The 8,035-nt window shown below is 44.5% G+C and overlaps 1 protein-coding gene across 2 annotated transcripts in view; it reads left to right on the top strand.

The window, feature by feature from the left end:
• Cacna2d3 (calcium voltage-gated channel auxiliary subunit alpha2delta 3) overlaps nt 1-8,035 on the top strand; it is an 807,286-nt gene that overhangs the window by 280,282 nt on the left and 518,969 nt on the right. The gene's annotated exons all lie outside the window — the stretch shown is intronic.

The raw sequence follows: 8,035 nt of genomic DNA, 5'->3' as shown, positions 1-8,035 counted from the left end.
GTGTGTGTGTGTGTGTGTGTGTGTGTGTGTGTGTGTGTGTGTGTGTGTAGGGACCGAGAAGGAAGTGGCTGAAGTCAGGCTAACACACCTGGCTGGTTGGGCCAGGTCTAGGTTCAGCAACAAATGCTTCAGGAGAGAAAACTCTTCCTTGGCGTGTTACAGCTCAGTAAGACAGGCACTTCAGTCAATCTGGTGAACTAATTCGTCCACTTTATTCCTTATAGATAGGGTCTTATAAACGTTTGGGGGGTAGGTTGGGATCTAGAGGCAGATGTTTTCTATTGGCTTGGTCTGAGATGTTAGGGATGCCTCATCTGCATGAGGAAGGACTTCAGGGGTTGCCCCTGTGTCACAGTCTTCTCCATGGGGTGTTGTGGTCACATGTTCCAGGACAGGAACCTGGTTGGAAGTAGATTTAAATGCCTATCATTCTCAATTATGAGAATTGCTGGGGTTCCTGAATCTGCTCGACCTTACCAGGTTTTATATAAATGTGTATATATTTATACACACACAACCTGCTAACAGGTTGTATACATATTTATACAAAAATATATACATATTTATACAAAATATCCTTTTGATTTTCTTGAGTGGTGGTCAGGTCAAAGTTATTTAAAGTACTAGCATGGGGCAGGAAGGATGGCTCAGGCGTTAAGGATTCTTGTAGCTCTTACAGAGGACTGAGGTTTGGCCCCAGCAACTTCATTAAGTGTCTCACTCATTACTGCCCGTCTCACAACCAGGGGGTCTGGTTCCCTCCTCTGCTTTTCATGGGCACCTTCATGCATATGTGCACGTACACACACACACATACACACACACACAGAGACACACACACACACACACACAAATAAAAATAAATGCCCCTAAAAACCCACTAGCATAAGACTCAACGTGTGTAGAGGAAACCAGGTAATTGTCCATAAAGAGAATCAGGGCAAAGGGACTGAAGTGCAAATAAAGCTTCTCCATGTCATTGGCTATGGTGGGACAGGTCTGGCAGTAGACTGTTATTTTAGGCATGTTCATTTTAATATCCATAATCGTCATTACTGTTGTCAACTGGCAACCCTTCACTCTGATATTTTCCAAAGCACGATGGTGTGCCTATACTCCTGACAAAGTAGAGTGTTATCTTGTGAGGCTTTTCATACACAAAACAGGACATACTACACATAGCATTCTGCAGGTTGTGTTTTTTTTTATTTATTTGCTTGTTTGGAGACAGTCTCAGGACTGTAGGTGAATAATTTGCTCTGTAGCTGTGGCTGGTGGAACTCTCAGTCCTCCTGCCTCTGCCTCCTAAGTACTTTGATTAAAAGCACATGCCGCCATGAACAGTCTCTGAACTATTTCATTTGATATGTTTTTCCAGTGATTTCTCATAACTACCATGTGAGATACAAATGCCCCATTTTCTGTTCGTTCACTGATAGTCGTTTTTCCAGACTTTAGCACTTATAAAATATGCATAAGGAATAGACTTGCTGGAGGCTCCGTGAGTATTTGTATATTTGTTTCTTAATTTTTCTAATTAAAACAACCCCCCTTGGGTATTTTACCCTATACTGCTTCCTTGGCTCATTCAGGCCCATCTGTTAAGTTAGAGCCTCACAGACTCTGTTACTAGGATTTTTCTGAACATGCAGACTCTAAATGAGTCAGAAGAATTTTTTTCCTCCCTCACAATAGGCTGTTATCCAAGGGATTCAGACCCAGCCATCCATTCCTCCCACTTCCACGGTGTTCAGGACATCATGTCAGAATTTCTAAGCATTCCCAGTTACCTAAAAACCTCGTTCGTGAAGGATGTGTAGGGTGGGAAGCCATGAGTCCTGGCTGGAAGAGGACAGGCAGTAGAGGTATAGCCAGCTCTCAGTGGGACTGGGGTTGGTGAACAGAAATAGGTGTGTACGCGCACAGTGTGCATATGACATCGGTAGAGGATCATTTTAAGGAGGAATATTAACGGTAAATGGAATTTGTCTGTTTTAAATAGTAGCGGTGGAATAATCTACAGAATCTCTCTAAGAAAGAACAGGCTATTGTTGGCCGTATGGGAAGGGCTTCAGAGAGATGGTGTCACCCCGTCTCTTTGACTGAGAGGCAGTTGTTGCATTCTGAGTATATCTTCTCTCTCTCTCTCTCTCTCTCTCTCTCTCTTTCTCTCTCTCTCTCTCTCCAACTTTCTTGTAAGTTCATAGTAAACGCATAGCAAATCACTTAAAAATAATATGTAAAATGGTTTGGAAGGGGTTGTAAGTGCTAATCTGTGTCACAGTTTGTCTTAGGGTGGGCAACCTTTTCTACATACACAAAAAGCCATGATTTTACAGCTAGCCATCTGCTTGAAACCCGCCCCCCTCCGATGAAGGGATGGCCCCCTCACTTCATTTCCAGAGCACCTCCCCCCAAGAGACGGAAAAGCTCTTTGAGAAATCAAAGTATAATTAATGCACATTCCTTTGCTTAAAAGAAAGACTGAATTGGATTATTATTAAATGCATGGAAGGTGACCTGTCTTTTGTAGCAAGGGCATTCAGATGGCTAAATTATGATAAAGGGACAATTGTGTTTGTCAGCTATTATCATTCTAAATTTGCATAAAAGTAATCATAATAGTGAGAGACATTAAGTGCATTAATTATCCATTAAAGGGGTAATTTAACAATCATTAAGTGAAGCACTAAAAGATTGGTGTTCGTCTTGCAAATGATGCACTTGATCTAATCGTTATATAACGGCAAAAAGATTAATCTGCCATGTTTTTACTTTAGTGCACTTTATATTTTGTTTTCACTTTCTAGTAGCTTCTGCTAAGAATTGAGTAGTGGAATAAATAAGCCCTACATACTGGACCTGCACTCTCGCACGTGCCCCAGCCCCTGATTCTACAGCAGCGAGGTAGGACATCACAGGAGCAGTGGCAGCTCAGCTCCTGTTTTGTTTCGAAATGTCTTTATTTCTTTTGCAGCTATGCAGAGCTGCTTTTGTGAGAGCACCCAAGCTAGCTTGCGTGAGGGCAATTGATTTTTTGAGCCAGAACGTGAGCTGCTAGAACCCAAGGACAGCAGAATAACCAAGTCTCTTTTGGGGAGCACAGAGTTCTTGGCAACCGAGACAGCCTCTCTCCATCCCTTTAGCATCACTGCTTTCCTTTTAGCTTCTGTGCTACAGGCCAGCTTTCTCTGCCTTTCCAGTAATATGGCCCCTTCTGGAAGGACCCCAGAGCCAACCCCACATTGCTGAAGAGGGGGAAAGGTGGCTGTGATTTCATCAGGCACGATTCCCATTGGGTAGCCCAAAGCCAGGTTACCTACTCGCTTGCTCTGCAGGAAGGCAGTGACACAGGAGGTCGGTGGCTAGTAATTGCCTAAGGATCAATCATTTTACACCATGGGAGACCAAGTGCAAAGTAAACCAGCGTTCACCCTATCCCTTGGATCCCACCTCCTTCACCATCACAGGGAAGTCTAAGTTATTTCACCAGTGTATTGTTTATAATTAGCACGTGATGGTCACATGCATAAGCCAGGGTCTGTCTGATACCTTGACACCACCCTCTTCCCTTCCCTCTCCGTGTTTCTCTGACCTCAACTGTCAACCTCACTTTCAGTTTTGTGAATTCCGACAGCGGGCTTTTACCCTGGCCCTTTGCCTTTTACCTTGAACCTTATGTATCTCTTGACTCCTCATCTGGGTCATATCCATCTCTTCCTCTTTTCTAGCAACAGTGACTCAACTCAGCCCAAAGGGACCTTGCTTCAGCCTTCAGAGGTGGAAAAGGTCACACATACCTTGAGGAGTTGATAGGAAAGCCAAGTAGTGCTGTAGAGACTAACATCAGTGACAATAGATGTTTGTCTTTGGGATCTAGATGAGGCCAGTCCTCCCCAGAGAACACAGCCTTACCATATTGAAACTCCTTGTTGTCGTTTTCATTGTTGTTGTTGTTGTTGTTGCTATGTATTCCATGCATGCATGTACAGGCATGTTTGCCTGCACCTTCTTAGAGACTAGAGGTCAGGTAAGTGTGTCCTTTTCTATTGCCCTCCACCTTATTATTATTTGTTTTTAGATTGCCTTTCACTGATCTCGAAGCTTTCAGTTTCAGCTAGTATGTCTGTCTGGTGAGCTCCTAGGATCCACCTTTGCCTGTACACCCTCACACACATCATCAGTACTAGGGTAACAGACATGTGTCTATCTTTTACATGTCAGGCTAAGGATGCAAATTCGGGTACTTGTGCTTTTACAGCACATACTTTACCTACGGAACCATTTTCCTAAATTCCCTACACTCAACCTCTGATTGTAGAGAACACTTCCATAAAATCCAGACTCTCCTCAGCCTCTGCTGGACTGTAAACTTCTAGATGGCAGAGATATACATCTTTAAAATATCCACTGTAGCCCTTCAGAGACACCCTTCATCCTTATTATGGAGGACCACAATCCATTTGAATTCATTTAAGTAGTTCCAAGTGCTTTTTGTATACCAGGTATCATTCATCTGAAAGATTATCCTTGACCCAGCAAGGGCTCAGAGAGGAGAGGCTAGAGGGATAGGTTATTATGAAGGGGGAATCTATCTAACAGAGATGGCAAAAGTTATAGAAACTTACTTCCAAGTCTCTAATTATACATGGTTGTATACTAGCTTTTGAACAAAGAGGACCACAAAGATCTGTTTTCTTTGCCTAAATATACTGAAATTATTGATATGGACTTAAGTAATGAAGCTAGGACGACTGGCTCTAGAGAAAAACTCATGTGCCCATTCCAGCCTCCCTATTCTTGCTCCTTTCTCCAGAGTTCTCCTATGGATTTGCCTCTTGAAATGCCCAAATGGAGCGCTAGCAGAAGCTCCTGGAGAAGGCTTTTCTCCACTGAACATAGATGCTACACTTGAGAATGCAGTAGCCACCGCGTTACCATGAAGATGAAAGCCATAGACCAAGCATGTTAAACTAAGAAACTGGGAGAAATTGGTACCGCTATGAGGTACCTCACTGCTGGGCTTAGCCCTTGAAAGGCCCTTTGAGTGATATCCACACCTGGATCTTTATGAGAGTAATGTGTGTACAGTTCATGTGCACGTTTATGGGTGTAGATATGCACCTGTATGCATGCCTGCATGTCCTGCTCTCATTTCTGTCTTACTCCCTTGACATGGGGGTCTCATCCTGAACCTAGAACTAGGCTGGCAGCCAGCAAGCCCCATTGATTCATCTGTATCTGACTGCTCCCTCCCAGAGCTGTGGTTATAGCCACACATGTAGCCATAACCAGTTTTCTATATGAATGCTGGGATTTGAACTCGGATCCTCATGCTTGCACAGCAAATGCTTTTACCCATTGAGCCATTTCTGGGGCCACATATTTATTCTTAGTGAAGAAAAAATGAAACCCTTGCCTGTATGAAGGGTTTCTGTCCCTTGCAGTTGAGCATACTATCAATAGACTACCATCCACCATAGAAACCCACCCTTCATCTGTGGAGTAGTTCATGCTGCTTGCTTCATGTTACCAAATGCAGTTTCTCTCAAAGCCAATGTTTACTTGTCCATTCATTTTGAATGAATGCGATCAACCAATCTCTATGTCCATTCAGTGTGATGAAGGGCAGAAATGAGCTGGGCCCCTTCATGAACTTCTGTTTAGATGAGTAGATGGCCTTTGAGCTCTGAAACCCGTCCCACCATTTGATAGCTTCTTTGGAATTCGAATGTAGCCCATCACTCCTGCACCAATCTTGCCTAGAGAAGTAGTTTTCGATACCTAGGCAGGAAAAGAGCTCAGGGGCTAGATCCTAGTGATACAGTTTGTGTGAAGTGCCTGGAGCACAGGAGATGCTCACTCCCATCTCAACTCTCTGCTGTGACAATAAATGCCTTAAAACCATGGACGGCCTCTTCTCATCGGGACCTGCCATGGGGAACAATGCAACAGGTCTTCCTCTAAAGAGCTGCATGTCTAATCTCCTGCAGGAGGCCTCCTTGCACTCCCAGACAAGGTCTCTATCAAGCCAAGCCAGCCGCTGAACAAGCCAAAGACACTCTCCTACCTGCAGGAACCAGCTGGACCTCTCCTGATGCCCTTTTACCTTTGGCCCCCAGGCTAGAGACAGACCAGTGGACCCCTACTTCATTCTCAGCTCTTCCTCGGCGTCCAGTGGCATCTGTGGTTCCCAAGAATGAGAACATGTTGTCCTTGGCCTCCATGCGGCCCAGGGACCCCAGAGCCAGCTCTTCCGTAGAACCCAGTGTCATCTGTGGTGCCTGAGAGTCCAAGCCAAGTCCGGCAGTCTGCGGGGACCTCAGACTGTGCTTCCCCACCCACGGAGTGGGGTCCTGCAGCTTCTCACAGCCCAAAGTCAACCTGGTGGTGGCATAGGGTGCCTGTAGTCAAATTTCCCGCATCCCCCTCACCAAGCTGCCCAAGCCCTGGGCCAAACATGGGCCACCATTTTAACCCACACTCAGACATGAGGCCAGGGCTTCGGCATGCTTTCCACGTAGGTCAGCTGCATTGTGTTGGGTCCTCATAAGCATCCTTTGCCATGTCTCTTTTTAGTACAGGCACATAGAGAGTACTGGGAAGGGGGATGGCTTTCACCGTTCCTTCCTTTAATCTTGAATCATGGGTCACAGATCAAAGTGACAACAAGCCATCTTTGCTTCCTGGAGCAGGTCACCAGAGGAGCAGGACAAAGATCTGGTTTGAGTCACTCCAATTCTCTTTACTTCTCTACCCCCTTGTCTTGATAGCCAAGATTTTCAGGGCACCGGTAACTCCTAGCCTTCCATGGCCAGTGTGCCCTTACCTTCACTCCTTGCTCAACACCTCTAACTGCCTTCAGCTTAGCTGCTCAGTTACCTTCTGTGAAGCCCGTGGGCTGCCTTCCCTTTCTGCCTACATTTTGGAAGGTCTTCCTTGCAGTTCCAAGCCTGTTACCTCTCTCTCTCCCCCAAGTATCTTGATTCTCTCCTTCTCTCCTAGCCTGCTGCAGTTTGGAAGTCCTGCCTCTTTCTTTCTGACCAACCGTTAGCCACTGGCATCTTTATTAATAGATCAAAAACCAATTAGGAGCAAGGACCTTCAGTGTCAGTAAACAGATTCCCAAGCAAAGCATCAGAGTCCCCCCCTACAGTTACCTCAGCTCCTTCTTTCTGAAGTCTGATTCTTTAATCTTATTGCTGATTCGGGGAGTTTACTTGTCTTTAATTTTTTAAAATTCCTCTTTTAAGTTGCCACAATCAGTATTTTTGATCCCTACCAAAGCATACCCAATGGGAATTTACATAAATGGGCAATTCAGTCCTCGCAAGGTTTTGTCTCCTTTTGTTTATGGACAGTTTCTGATACGGTGAACAAATCAAGGAAACCAAATTATGTCAATCAGGTGTCTACAGTGCCAGTTCCTCTTTCTGCAAGATACATCTGCTGCCTGTAGTGCTGGCTTTTGTAGGTTTTCAGCTCATGATAGATCTGCCTGACTTCTGAAACTTTCAGTGCTATGTCTTAATAAAATGCTCTTGCTTACAATTCTGATCACTACGTGGTACAACTATTGTGATTTTTTTTTTATTACCAACCTCCATATTCCTTTCTTAAGGGATTTAGACATAAGTGGTCTCCTTCATGAGAAGATGATTCTTCCCATGTGTAGATTATATCAACGCCCTCCATGAACCATTCTCTTCCCATCTGTGAAGCAGAATAGACTCTGATATCTGTGACAGCATCCCATCTCAACTAGATATACCAGAATATGTAGATGCTAATATTAACCTTTGCCAGCCAGGTAACAGATGCAATTCTATTTGGTCCCAGAGACACATGGTAGTTACTCTAAGATATAGGTCATAGTATAATGACAGAGGGTAGTATTATGACAGGATTAAGGCCAACTTAACATATATCCTCTCCAGTGAGGGACACCACTGTTTTGTTCTTCCATTGTTGCATGGGCAATGGGAGAGAGAGAGAGAGAGAGAGAGAGAGAGAGAGAGAGAGAGAGAGAGAGAGA

Source organism: Mus pahari, chromosome 8 (assembly GCF_900095145.1).
Source record: "Mus pahari chromosome 8, PAHARI_EIJ_v1.1, whole genome shotgun sequence".
NCBI classification, from domain to species: Eukaryota; Metazoa; Chordata; class Mammalia; order Rodentia; family Muridae; genus Mus; species Mus pahari.
The sequence above is the reverse complement of the archived record's forward strand: the minus strand, read 5'-3'. Positions and strand labels throughout refer to the sequence as shown.